Genomic DNA, 15005 nt, shown 5'->3' with positions numbered 1-15005 from the left:
TCCGATGGACGGATGATGATGTTGGGTGATGCTCTGTAGGACACGAAACGGAGAGCAACGCAAATGATGCTTGCTAAAAATAGCTCGGTGTGGCACTCATTCAAAGAAAAATGAAGTCGCGCGCGGACTTACCGATAGGATCGGCAAGCGCTGTAAGAACTGTAAAAAAAAATACATAGGAGACGGGAGGGCACACGCGATGATCCCATCCCCCCTCTCTCTAGAGGATGCTGCCCCGATTCTGTGCGCAACCGTCCGTCGTGCGTGAACGGGAAGCGGAAGTGACGCGGAGTGATACTTTCTTGCCGTCGTACCGGATTTATTTTATGATTGCTTCGGAAAGACCATCATGTGGGGGTCCCTCGAGGATGATTTCGAGTGACAGATTTATAATACATTTTGCTCGCTGAATCCCGGCCGCAATGATTCCAAGTGACAGGCCACAGATAATCACGCTCCGGGGGTCGTGATCCTGGGCCGCCGAAAAGACAAACGGGAAACCGAGAGTGACAGGCGTTAATCAATTGGCTTAGGATTGAACTCATTTGGTGAGTTTTATGAGAATTTTATCAAAGTTTTAAAACTTCTGTGCATTTAAAGTAGATTTGTCTGTGGTAGAGGTGTACATAAGAAAAGTTCCGTTAGAATTTTTTAAAATTATTCCTCAGTTTTTCCCGAGCGTAATTTATGGCTCGTGGATTGTGGTACACTTTGTTGCTCAGAAAGTGTGCGCGCACGAGCAACCGGATGAACTTGGCATGGATGCAGCGATAATTAATCCTTGTTTTGATAATTACAAGCTCTCGCGGCAGGCCTCGGTCGAGGTGTCAAGTGAGGTGCTTTATTATTTGCTGCTGCTGTTACTTACAGAGTTCTTGGCCTCTGTTCGCGTGATTTTGTGAGCCCGATTGGCGATTTGAGCGACGTAGCCCTAGATTGTTAACATGCTTAGAAATGTCACATTGAACACTATTAACATTCAACGGTTGATTAGAGTTCTGCTTTCTTAGAAGTTTTCAAAAGGATTTTTAGGAATGTTCCATCAAAAACAAAAAAATTCATAGAGTCTTTTTTTTCAAAATCGAAAAAATCTAACACAAAGACAATCCATTGAATTTGTGCACATGTGCCTTTTGAGGAAAAAGGTTAAAAAGGGAACAATTCTCATTTCTTTCAACTAAACTGCAGCACCACATGCAGCTCTCGGAAAAATCGAAACCCATGTTCTGCTTCCTCCAACTTGCCGACCACCTCGTCCCAAACCCTGAGCCTGGTGTCCCAAAAAGAACAAATGAGTGCATTCACAGTTTTCGATTTGGTCACCCAAGTTTTTCTTTTCATTTCAATCCGTTGTTGCTCCGTTTTCGTCTTTTTAAATTTCGTTTCTTGCTTTTTGTGTAAAAGAACAATCGGCTGGAGTATTGCAGCTTTGAATTTAGTTTTTTTTCCCTTTCTCCCTGTTGATTTCACTGGACAGGGGCAGTGCGAAAACAAAAGTAATGTGCAAAACGTTCAAGGACTTTTTTGAGATTTTTTTTATCTTTTCAAAACTGATCGCTCCCGAGCAGAATGTGTCAATGGTGTTTGAAGGTATTCGTTTGCCTTTGAGAATCTGACGAATTTGTTGCATTTTTGCTGTCCCGAAAACGAACAAATGTTCCTGGTTCTGCTTTGGAGAACCTTCGTTCGAACTGTGGAATAAAGTGAGCTTCATTGTGGACAGAATTTTTTTTTAAAGTCTTTTTTTTCTAGAAAGTACCTTAAATTGTATGGTTACAATAACGTTAATAAAACAACTGTAAAATGAATCGTTTCAAATTTGTTCTTATCAAATATTCAGAAGTTGAGAGAATTCTCAAATCCTCATCAGCATCCGTTCAGTTTTTTTTTGAGAAAATCGATTTTTTTCTTAAGTCTCTCACTATCCACCGGCACATGGATGCGCAATGTGCATACCGAATCGTGGGTTAGACACTTGCAAGCAGGAGCAGCGTGTTTGGCTTCTGGCCAAAAAAGGATCGTTTCTCTTTTGGGTTTTCGTTCTTCCCAAGTTCTTCCTAAGGCGGAGAGCAACGCAACAATGTACTACCATAAATTAAGCCCGACGAATCGAACCGAAGCGTTCAGAGAGTTTTACCGAAGATCAGTTTCTATGCAGTCGTTTGTTTCATCTCATCAGCATCATCATCGTAGCAAAGCGGCGATGCTCTTGTTTTTCCTTCTTCGGTTCTCCTCCTTTTTTCTTCTCTGCTTCAGAACAATCCGGGTGTTAAATTTCATGAAGGCTTTTGATCACCATCAATGGCCATCATCAGTAGAGATACCAACTTATAGCAATAACAACTTTAAGCGGGTTTTAAGAAATGGAATAGGGTGGGCCAAACTGTGGAAGACTTATTCCCCATACGATGCTGTCGAGTGTCTGAACATAAATTGTTATATGGTAAAGAAGAACGTTGAAAATCTTCAAGGAAAAGCCAAGTAGAGGCTTAATCTTAGTACCAATGTTTTTAGAAACACTCCATAAGTTTCACATTTGTAAAACCAAAATTGCAAAATGACTGAATCGGGAATTTGATATACACCTGACACCTTCTATATATACACACCTTACTTAGTACGACTTAACATGTTGGACACCTTCGTCCTTTAGAAATTGAGGCTCAAAAGTCCCACCGGAAGTCTCAGGATTTTCTAAAAATATCGTAGTATCCGAAAAGGGACAGAAAATGATTAAATTATTTGGAATTAGGGTATTTGAGTATAGCTGTGTGGTTTGAAGACATGAAAAAAGAAGTTACTACAGTCATACCTCGATATAAAGCAATCTCTTTTTAAAGCAACTTCGATATAACGTAACCCAATATAAAGCAACTTTTGCCTCTATATAACGTAACTTTTAAAAATGTTTCTAATTTGAATGAATATGTTTCATTTCAATACTTTTGTATCATAAAAATATAATAATGTTGTTTATGAGCCATGCGGTATATTCTCAGAGACATAAAGAGCCAATGAGCGCAAGCGTTGAAAATGTAACTCCAGTACTTTCAGTATTGTGATAGTCGCTTTTGTGCTTTTGAAAACCCAGCCTACAGCATGTATCTCCATTTCAAAACTTAATGACTATATTTGCACCTACAGATAAGTTGCTTAAGCTGAAGTGAGGTTAGGGTAGGCTTACCAGATACTTTCAAAAAAAAGCGGGACATTTCACGAAAAAAGCGAGACATAGCCGAAAAAAGCGGAACATTAGAAAAACTCTTTAAAAAAGCTTAATGATAAAGCAAAAATTATACGTGATATACCATCAGCCATAGTGGTTCAAAGGAAGTAGACTGAGGTTTTTTGCAAAGTTTTTTTGTTGCCATGTTTACATTGTATTGATTGAAATATCTTCAAGGACGGTTAACTCAATCAGATTTTTGCTGGTTTTAATCGCCTATCATATCAGAATGTCATTATTTGGTGACATTTATCACAATTATTAAACGTCAAGGAATGCATTGAATTAATAGCTAAAAAAAACCAAACTGTCTGCAGATGGCGCTTTTGGGCAAAGCAGGAGCGATTAAAGCATTGAAGCCAAGATTTATAAAGGTAAAAAGTATTACATTTCTATATATCGCATTTCATCGCATTTGTACAAATGTTGTGTAGTCTGTAGCCCGCTTTTGATCCGCACAAACAGGATTTAGAATCAACTTTTTCACATTTACGATCACTATCGATGCTCCGAAGGACCATTTTAAGTAGTGTTTCGATATAACGTAATTTCGATATAAAGCAACGAAAAAAAAAATTTCGTTGCTTTATATCGAGGTATTACTGTAGTAATACAAGAATGGGACATCTGAAGGAAATATGTCTATTCAAAAAACAATGTAAACAAACGTGCATAAAGTATAACTATAAAATTGAACTCTTTCTACAAATATAATTGACAAATTATAGTCTCTCTAGACGTACTCTTTTAAGAGTTAATGTACTCTTTTTCGATCGAAAAATGAGCGTACTTTTCCTCTTTGGGAAATTTTACGAAATGTACCCTTTTTGGGCAAAGGAATTAAATAAAAAAATTTCATATAAACTAATTTATTTCTTCTAATACATGAAGTTTGTATTCTTATGAATACAAGAGATCCAAGTTTTTATGCATTCGTTGCACAAAACTTCAGTTCTGCTTCTTTTGTTGAATGTTTCAAAGGATGGCTACCAATAGAAGAAATCACGATACAAACGATTTTTCGTTCAATATTAGCGCCTTTGAGTATGCAATGAACTTCCGGGCAGTAGGCAATAAACTTAACTACAATTTATCTATAAGCATAGTGCATGAATCAAAAGCGCACGAATCAGCAATAATGTTTTAAAGAATAAAACAAAGTCTCTATGAAAAACTCTTTTAAAAATGCAGTTTTTTTTATCAAACTTCGAGTAATCCAACTTAAAACACTGTGTATTTGTCTTGTAAGTCACATATCTTGCAACAAATTGGCGGTATTTGAATGACCTAAAACATCATGGTTTTTGAATAAATTGTGTAAGTCATTATAATTTTGAATTTTTTTTGCTCAATGTACTCGTTTTGGCGTTGCAGGATATGGTAACCCTACTCTAGAGTAAAAAAAAAATCAACGAGAGAGTGAGAAACGAATTTTTTTTTTTTTTTTGTAAATTCTTTATTTGAAACGGCTCATACCTAAAGAGAGAAACGAATTCATGTCCCACCAATCTCATGTCATCTTACTAGGCAGGCGTTTTCCCAACTACTCTGTCTAATCTATTGGAGAAATTGATGTTGATTTTTTTACTTATGATAAAATGGAAAAAAGCGCACGAAATAATTAAAAACCCTTAAAAAGCACGAAAAAACTAATTTTCTAATCATTTGTGAAAAATGCACATAAAAATCCTTTTTAGTTTTGACAACACATCCAATCGCTTTTGATTGCGAATTTTGAAACTTGCCAAAATCGAACGGTTTTGATTTTTCATGATATAAAACTAAAATATTTAGCATTTTGAGGAACTCTTCAATCTTATTCGATTGTGCTCAAATTTGAATTGATGTCTTCTTTTGAACAAGTGTACAAAATGAACCTATTCATACGGTGGGTTTTTTGAAAATCGACTTTACATTTTTCGAAGCCATCTTAAATTCAAAGATGGCTACAGGGTTACTAGATAAACTCCACAATTCCAATAATTTTGGTTTCCGGATTCTATAGAGTGTCTAGGAAATTTGGGTTTTTTTTCACTTTGTCCAAAATTTAGACAAAAAATTAAAGGTTTGAAAATAAAACTTAATTCAAATATAACATCAACTCAGTTTGTCAAACCGAATGGAGATCAGTCTTAGAAAATTTAAATTCCTTTGATTGTAGAAAAATTAAGGTTTTTTTTATTTGGTCGGCAATCGCCACAACATGAGGCTATTTTGGGAAAAATTAAAGTGCATTTATAAATTTCTAAGAGGTCTGGAAACATAATTTCTACAAAGTAAATTTTCTTTTTCATTCATAAAACGAATTCAAGAAAATTGACAGGATAAAACTCATTGAATGAAAACTTTTTTTTTTATTATTTCGGTGAGGTGAGGTGAGGTTTAAGGCTGAGATGCCGATTTTTCGAAAATATTTTTGGAATTCCGTAGACAATTTTCTAACACAAACATTTTCCCGGTGATGTGCTAAAATTCCCGGTTTTCAGATGAAGCCGTGAAATTCCGAAGTTTTTTTAATGGTATTTACAGCTTTCACGGTTTGCTAGCCACCCTGTGTGTAAATATCATGGCACTAGTTTAACGAACAGTTGTAACTACTAGACTATAAATATTCTGTTATTGAATCTACAGTATATCAAGTTCAGATGAAAATCAATTCATGGTTGAGTTTCCAGAAAACATTTTCGTAAGTATAATTTTCAAAACCTACGTTTCATATATATTATAGAACAATCGAATAAAACGTTTAATTCTCACGAAAACAGCATTTCCCTAACAAAGTGGAGGGTATTTACAAACATATTTTAAAGTTCCGACTAAATCAAAAAAAACTATACAAATTGGACGATTTCAACACCTTATTCGCACATACTGCACGCTCGGTTTTATATAACCGTTTATGGTTAAAAAATAACCACTTTCTGGGTTTCCTTGTAAAACTGCTTACACAGAATTTTTTTTTAAATTAAGGTTCAAATTTTAGCCATGTTGAAAGCGTTTTTCAAAAAATGGTAGAAAGTTCAACATCAACTCTCGGGCCTAAATTGTAATTGAATATTTTGATAGGTGACATTTTGTTTTCTTTTGGTACTGATAGCTCGTTAACAATTTCTTGTTCCCCCGAAGTTCAGGAAATACTATAAAAAACTGCTTGTTTTAAAAGACTAACATAAATCATATACAATCAAGCAAAGAACAGGGAAAGTAGCTCTGAGTTTATCACCCGGTCAAGCCACCCAGCCAACAACAGATACTTGACGACCTAGTGAATCAACCTATATGGAACTGCCTAGGATGGATCCTAAACGGGTGTATCCCAGCGGACAAAATTGAATTTAATAAACCTTTTGAGTGCACAGCGAAAACCTAAAGCCGAGCAGAATTTTCCGGATCCAGAGTTATTTTTTCTCAATGAACTAAAACAACTTTCCAGGCATCATGGAGCGTTATTACACAATCTGGTAGTAAGTCTTTCTAGCATTTTTTTTTATCGACCATAGAATTATGACTCTATGGCATCCTCTATGGCATCCTTCTAAGCTTCACTGAATAGGCAGATCTGAAACTACGTTCAGTTTCACCTGAAAGAAGGCTTTTCTAGCCATCAATAAATCCCGGACATCTTAAGAAATGACCCCAAAATTTGCTTCCAGTGTTGGTTCAGAATAATGTATCATTTGGTAATCTCGCGCAAAGGATCTGATGCTGGATCTGAAGTTACTCGTGATATTTATCAAATATTACAATTCCAATATCATTCTCACAGCAAGAAAAAACAGTTGAGCAAACAAACTTTAATAACTTAATTTAAATTCTGAATATGTATTGGAAAAATTGTTCTTCGCAAAATAGAAGATAAACTTTTGAGAATCATCAAGTTTTCTTAATATTGTCTTCCATTTCCATTTAATTCGCCAATCAAAACAAGATGGTCTCAAAAGGAGAATCAAAAACATTCATATTCCAATTTCTCTGCAGAAATTTCATTCGGTTTCAAAATAACCAAATTCGAACTTCTTTCCAAAACGTCATATGGGTTCTCAAAGAAATGTCAAAAAAGACATATCGCGGTAAAAGGTCAAAGATGGTTATTTTTTAACCATAAATGATTTTTAAAAAAATAGCGTGTGGAAGAACGCAAGAGAGCGCAAGTTTTTGCTGTCATCGACCGTTGACAGCGAACATACTTGATGTCTCTCTCATTGAATAATTCTATCAAACAAACCATCTGATTTTAGCAATCTGGTGGCATTGCTAGTCGCAGTGAGAACAACGGGAGCCCCAGCGGGAGAGAAATCGAGCGAAATCATCTTAAAGTCTGAAAACATGGCGGACTTTTGACAATATCCGATTTAAACCGACTTGAAGTAACCATTTTAACGATCTTTTACTTTTTTTGGTAGGAATTTCGATTCGGTGTAACGTTGTTAACGGCTTGAGTTATCATTTCTTATGCGATTGTATTATAGCGCCAGCACTAAATTTTACTTCGGAAGTCCGGACTTCCGATCCCGAACTTACTTCCGAACTTTTGACAGTTGTGTTTAAAAAATAACAGTGTATTATATGCAACGTTGCCACACATAAATTTGAATCCACCAGAGTATCTCTACATACTTTAAGCGGGCCACAGACTACCCCGGATCGGAACGAATATCTCAACCGGACCGATTACTGTAAAACTATTAGTTGTCAGTTTGCAGTCAGTACGCAACATTGGTACAAATGCGATGAAATTTTGTCGCTGTGAACACGATTTGCATCGTGTATGGCACTGCTGGTCGCCCGGACGGTTTGAGTAAAATCGGTCGGGATCGAAATATTTTGTACAAACCACCCTCTGCCGGGGTGGAAATGTTTTTTTTCGTTGTTGCTGTTACTGTTTTCGCCAGCAATCGTTTGTGTTCGCGTGAATATACTCTTCCGGGCAAGAATGAGATACACAAACGGTTCAAATGAATTTGTGGCAACGTTGATTTTATGTGAATTTGACGCACGGTTAAAGAAAATGACTCAGTATGTTTTGGTCGGAAGTCAGCATAATGGCAGTATACCAAAGACGTTTATAAAATTTTTACCTAAACGCACAATATGTTTGCTGGGCTACGCGATTAGTTATGCATTCTTCTTCGATTCGCTCATCATTTTCTACGTGAGCTAATTGAATTTACGAATATGAATAAGACAACCATATCGATGACTGATTTAACGCGTATTTGTACCGATGCAGCAATATGTTTTCCAAGTGTCATGGGCATGTAGCATGGGGATATTCAAAATCTGTTGATTTAGTGATATGAATATAAGAGTGTTTACAAAAATGGTGGTGGCTTATATTCAAATGAATTTGCTTTTCATGTGTGTTCATTGCGTGGAAAGAGTAGGCGTGTGTTGAACCGCCAACACGCGGTTTTTTTCGGCTGTGAAAATTTTATGCAGTTTAATTGTGTGAAGTTAGTGTGGGAGGTCGTTTTGCAAAAGTTGCTTGTTGGAACTGTGCACCAGCATCTGTTGGATTGTGTTTTTAAGGCTGATAGGCAGGAATCCTCCAGTAAACTGCGTTCCGGATTGTGGTACCGTGAAGCAAAATAAATGATAGTTTTAGTGGAATTAAGAGTGTTTGTTGAACATAAATTGCCAATAAAAAGGGATTGAAATCGAGAGAGGATTCTTTGCATTTGCAGTGGTAATGATCAAAATTCTACATCTGCTTCACAAATTGCATCTATTAGCACACACAGTAAACGAAAATTACCGAGTTCGGTAATTTTTTTACCGAAATCCTAACATGTGTAAATCGTTAAACTGTTCGGTAATTTTTTCGGTAAAAAATAAACGAACATCGGTAAATGAAGAATCGATTTACCGATGTTCGTTTATTTTTTACCGAAAAAATTACCGAACAGTTTAACGAGTTACACATGTTAGGATTTCGGTAAAAAAATTACCGAACTCGGTAAATTTCGTTTACTGTGCATTTTCACTCTCTCTGAGCACTGGTTTCTCTCATTTGAACTCAAACCTTCTAATTTTCTTTAACAAATTGCCACGAATTTCCACAAATTCAATCATTGGCTGCACAATTTGTGTGATCTTTGACGAATTTCCTCCCTTCATTTCAGTTCCCCGGTCAATAACGCATCACCTCAAGAACGAAATTCAATAAGGACAGATTGAGCTGTCTTGTTAAAAGTAGCATCATTATCTGGTCTGGCTCGTGGGTAACACAGGAGAAGTGCCGTTGTTTAATGTTCAGAAACATCTACAGTTGTTTCATGAACAATTATTAGTGTAACATTAGGGTGAAATGTGATAATTTAATATTTTCACAATTTGAAGAGATTTCTCCACCTGTAAACGTCGGTGTGGGGAAGTTATTTTTCTCTGACAACTACGAAGTTGTCATAATAACGCATGTTGTTTTTAGCTTGCTACGATCATAAAAGTTAAAAGCTATTTAAATTTATAAATGCAGGATTTGTTAAACCTAAATAATGTAAAGACTTTGAATGGTATTTTGCAACTATTTTTACTTGAAGGGAAACTGAACTAATTTTTCCGTGGTATAGTGCAATAAATTGTAGATAAATTGTAATTTCAACTCATCAAAAAACCCTTCGAGTTCATGAGATATTAAGAGCGAGTGAAGGCGCTCGCTTTCCGTACGAAGACACTTTTTCATTACAAAGTAATAAAATAATCTAACTAGAATCCAAATGCGTGAGAAACATACTACATTGCTCTTTGAATATCTCGGAACCAGAATTCATAATCCATAATCAGAACTCAGAATCAGACTTCAGAAAAAATGATCAAAACTTCTAGGGTTTCTCTAGAAGAGATCAACTAGTTTCGGGGTCCTATTTTTTGCCTCTCTATTCTTCTGAGACCGAAAATCCGAGAACAATTGGTAGCCTTGTTCGGCCATCTAGGAATCAACCGAGCAGAGAAAGAAGAGTAAACCCATAAACCTGACTCTCCCCGGGCTCAGTTTGACTTCGTCCAGCTGAATCGGCCGCCGAGTTGGAACAACTCTTCGGTCCGGGTCGTGTTCCTCCCAAGATTTATGCTCCGGATCGTTTGGTTGTCATCTCTGTTAGCCGTTTTTTTTCTTCTCGTTTCAGTTGACCACGAAGATATGTGAATCGTAAAATTTTATATTTTTGTGTTCCATCGCACAAACAAAACTCGATCCTCGATTCGGTGTTCGGTTGCTATCCTATTACCGATTTCTGAGCTTTGATAGAGGAAACCGAACCGGAGTATTTGAGTATACGTTTCTAGAGAGTGTAGAGGATCATAAGAATTGTTGGTTGTTGTTTTGCTGCCTTTGCAGCTTTTCCGGTTTTCGTTCGCGATCCGATCGTTCTAGGCTCTCTCCCGATCGCGACTCGTTTTTTCACTGTAACCGTGAGCGAATTTGAATTTCAAATCAGTTACATGATTATTAATCTATAGATGGTTGTTAATTTTTTTCCCGGATCATTTATCAAACAATACCAACTCTTAGGCGTAGGTTTGTATAATTATTTCTTTCGGCTCACTTTTTACTGTGGGTTGAAATGCAGCTTGATATCGAAAGATTTGATATGAAAGATATGTCACGAGTTTCACGAGATAGATCAGAATTCAAATTAAAAGTTAAGAAATTGTAATTACTTGTATTACTTGTTTTTTCATCCGTTAAGGCGATTGAATTTCTTATTTGTACTAGAAGGGTTAAAAGATTTCAATCCAGCCTAGTTCTCAGTTTATTTTCCGAGAACCAGAAGGTGGTGTGAAATGTGAAAAATTCAAATGAAATTCCCGGAAAACCGAGCTCCGTGGCTGATTCCCAAGAGAGTTCGTTTGGGTGCTAAGCGGAAACATCTCTGGTATCGCACCACCATTCACGGATATCCTTCAACGAGAAGCGAGTGAATTCCCGAGAAATACTCAAACCGTGTGATGTTTGGTTTGGTTGGAGTCATTCGAAACTTGAGTGCTGCTCTTTGTGCCATCCCATCAGCCTAGCGAGAAAACGAGAAAGAAACCAAACCAGCAGCAGCGGAGAACTGAAAGGTTTTCGTTTTAAGTCGGAAACGGTTCGAGCCAGGAAAAAAAATTAATTAATTAAAAGCTTGAAAAAATCGTTTATTCCATACACACTTGCATTCGGAGGTTGCAGCGAAGGAATGGGACGAAGAAAAAATAAACGAGAAAGAATTTCCTGTTAAAATTAAAAACAGTTGACAGCTACCGAAGTTACTGGGAGAACAGGCTCTTCACAGGAAGGAAAAGAAATCGGTATGACCTTTTGGTGTTCTGGAGTTTTGTGGTTGGTGTTGAGCAAGTAGGATCAGAAATATTGTGGGAGACGAAGGTTGAAATCTACACATATCTAATTGATTATTCTTGCTCTGGAAGAATGAAAGAAGATCCTTCGTCGGATTAGATATGGAAATTTCAACATTCATGTTTCATCTCTTTGATCTTGTTGTTGCCCGAGATAGTCTCTCTAGAACCGGCTTCAATAATAAATTTCAAAAATCAACCTGGGCATATTTACATTTCAGCTGTTGGGTTCTCAACCTCTTGGAGATGAAAAAAAAAAACCTAAATAAAAACAAGTTTCCAGGGTGAATTACGTGAATGAAATTTCTAATTAAACGTACTCTCAGACGTTTCTCAAAGTCTTTCGAAATAAAATTTCGACAAGACGATCAACTTGACCACAACAGGATGAGGAAAAAAAAACCCATGATAAAATCGACCCCGGAGAATCGAAAAACCTTCCAGGCGCGATAAGGAAAGTGATTATTATTCTAGGTTGGTCTTTCTCGTTGCTTTCGAGGTGCCGCGTCGTTTGGGGTCAGTGCTTTGCAGTCTTGTCTCCAAAATTAATTTCTGGGGAAATTTTCGGTTTCCTCCAGAACCGGGTAAGAATTTGAATGAACTGGCGGGCCCGAAACGAGCAACGGAAACTCGAAAAAGATACTGTAGGTTTGTGTTCAGTCAGTCCAGCAGTCTCCAATATGCATGATGAAAGGGAGAAAAAGTGGAGACAAATTCATTAAAATGCCGGTGCATACAAACGGTGTGTGGAATGGATTGGTGTTGCGACAAAGGCTGTTAATTAGTGAGGTTCCCACTCTAATGATGGCAGAAACCTCCAGAAAAATCGTTCAGATAGGAGAATAAAGCTATGGAAATTTACCTTAACCAAGTAACAATTATTTTTTCATTACTTTTCTGGCACATTTAACAAAAGTGTTCTAAAAAGAACGCGGTTATCCCTTTTGAGTTGGCGTTTGATGATTTCAAAGTTGTGTCTAATGTCTGACGAAATAGATTAAATTCTCAATTTCCGAGAAATTCAATTTTCTAGAATTTTATCGACTAAACTCAAATGAAATATTTGTTTTCATACTAGGCAATTAGGTTATTCATAGCTGTAAGTTTTTTTTGAGTATTATAGCCTATGATCAAATAAATGGGATCATAGATGACATTCAATCGAATTATCCAACCTATCTTTGAATGCTTAGATTAAAATTACTTTTCACACTCTGTTTATTTTTTAAATTAACATGGTTGGTTTCTTCAATGTCATTGAAATTTAATTGGACCTAACATATTGTTCAGTCAGCGTTAATATGTAGGATGGATCAGCTATCCTGTGAGGGTAATTTAACAATGCTATATTTTTCAGTCGATTACATTTGAGACAGATTTAGTTGGTACATTAAATCGATTCTCGCACAAGAAAAGACATCGTAACTGTTCTCATGTAAGCAGAAAAGTTGGAAAAGTTCCGCTTCGTTCGTAAAAATTATGTTCAGTATTTTATTAAAATATACTATCATTTATATAAATTCATATTTGAATTCTAATTCTTATAGAAATTCAACAAAAAAGAGTAGATATTTCAATATGTAAGAATTATATGAAACTAGCAGACCCAATCAACTTAGTTTTTTCGTGAAACATGTTTAACTTCATTCATACGGCCTTGACTTTTTCGTGCTCGTATTTTGTCCCATTTTAAGTTGAGTGAGAATCTTGAAACTACTATACAAATCATCTCTGACCCCAAAAATCCCTCGGATACTAAATTTTACTTCGATCCCACCACCCGTTTATACGTGATGATGTTTCAAATAAAACGCCTCTATTTTTATATATAAGATGAGAAAAAATAGCGAGAAAATAAATGTTTTCGAAATCCGAGGTATTTTGAACACAGAGAACAGACGTACAAGCTAGCTTACGAAACCTCGTTTAAAAATTCCAACAACTTTTTTGAACTGATTTAGATATCCACCAGATGTCTTCAAATACACCATAGAGAACTTTTTCTGTCAAAACAAACAAAACTGAGAAAAAATAACAAAGTTTTAGTAAGTTTTGAACAGATCATGTGATCTATTTGGTATGTTTCTTGAAAATTGCTGTTGAAGTTTCGTAACACATTCGTTATGTTATTTATATTATATTTTAAAAGATATCCACTATTTCCTTCAAACCTACTAAAATAACTCAATTTTGAACAATGGGTGATACTTGAAAGAAACTCGCTTTAAATTGTCTAAAATCTGCTTGGTGGTACTGATCTTTAAGAATGTTTCTATTCGATTGACTGGACTTAGCCGATGCGTCCTTTGGCTAAAATAACCGTTCAAAATTTGCTCAAACTTATTCCAAAGCTGTTAGTTATTTTGACTGCCTCAGTAATGAAAAAAAAAAAGGAAATGAAATTTTGTCCAGGTTTAAGAAACTCGAATCTCATTGGATCTAGGTTTCTAGCAATAAATTGCAGCCGTATATCAACATTTCAGCAAAGCATTGGATTAATTCAGGGTGGCCAGCGGGTTTCCATTTTTGAATTCTTGGTTTTTTCCCTTGTAAGATTTTAAGTTTTTGCTCGATTTTAGAATACACTGCTTAGTACTTTTTACAAGATTTATTCACTGAACAAATAGACATTTTATAATATTTGTATGTGAAAACTGAAAATTTTTAGTGAATCAATTTCGTAATTCGAAAGTTATTCACATGAAATGTAAAAGGGTAAGAAATTAATCCAGTATTTCATTTTTTCAACGAAAATTAGCTTTTAGCCTTCAAACGCATTAGTGTTTGAAAACAACTTTTGACAACATTGACAATTTTTTTGCTGTAAACTTATTAATTTTTATAATTTGAATTTTTTGGACATTATCTTGGAGTCTTGAAGTTCCGCATTACATCATTTTAAAACCGGATTATGATATCAAGCGGTACATCTAAGTTGACGCTCTAGAACTCAAATTCTCTGGAATATTTCAAATTTCGTTCCACTTATCAGAACCGAGCTTCCATTTGTAAATAAAACCATTTCGAGGTTCAAAGGTTTCTAAAATCTTTGAAATTTTGCTAAGAAAAATATATTTTCCAAAACATTTAAAGTTGAATTTTTTCGTGAAAATAATTAAACAATTTTTCAAATGCCAATATTTTGTTATTTTTTAACTGCGGGGGGAGTTAATAAAGTTTGAAGTATTTTATTGTAAAATTTTATGAATTCTTCGAAAAATCATGTTAGATTTGGTAGAATTGGACACAAAAACAGAAATTTATTGTCATTATTCGTCCATAACTCTAAAAGGAACGAAAAACCCGTTATGATTCCTTAAAATGAAAGCTCCAAAAGGGCTAAAAAATTATACATTTTGCCAAATATTTAATTTGGTATACAGCTTTTTTTTAGATTTCTTATTTAGAAGTTTGCTTTTCAAAACCTGCTAATATTTCAATGCTA

Source organism: Uranotaenia lowii, chromosome 2 (assembly GCF_029784155.1).
Source record: "Uranotaenia lowii strain MFRU-FL chromosome 2, ASM2978415v1, whole genome shotgun sequence".
Classification (NCBI taxonomy): Eukaryota; Metazoa; Arthropoda; class Insecta; order Diptera; family Culicidae; genus Uranotaenia; species Uranotaenia lowii.
This window is presented reverse-complemented; position numbering follows the sequence as displayed.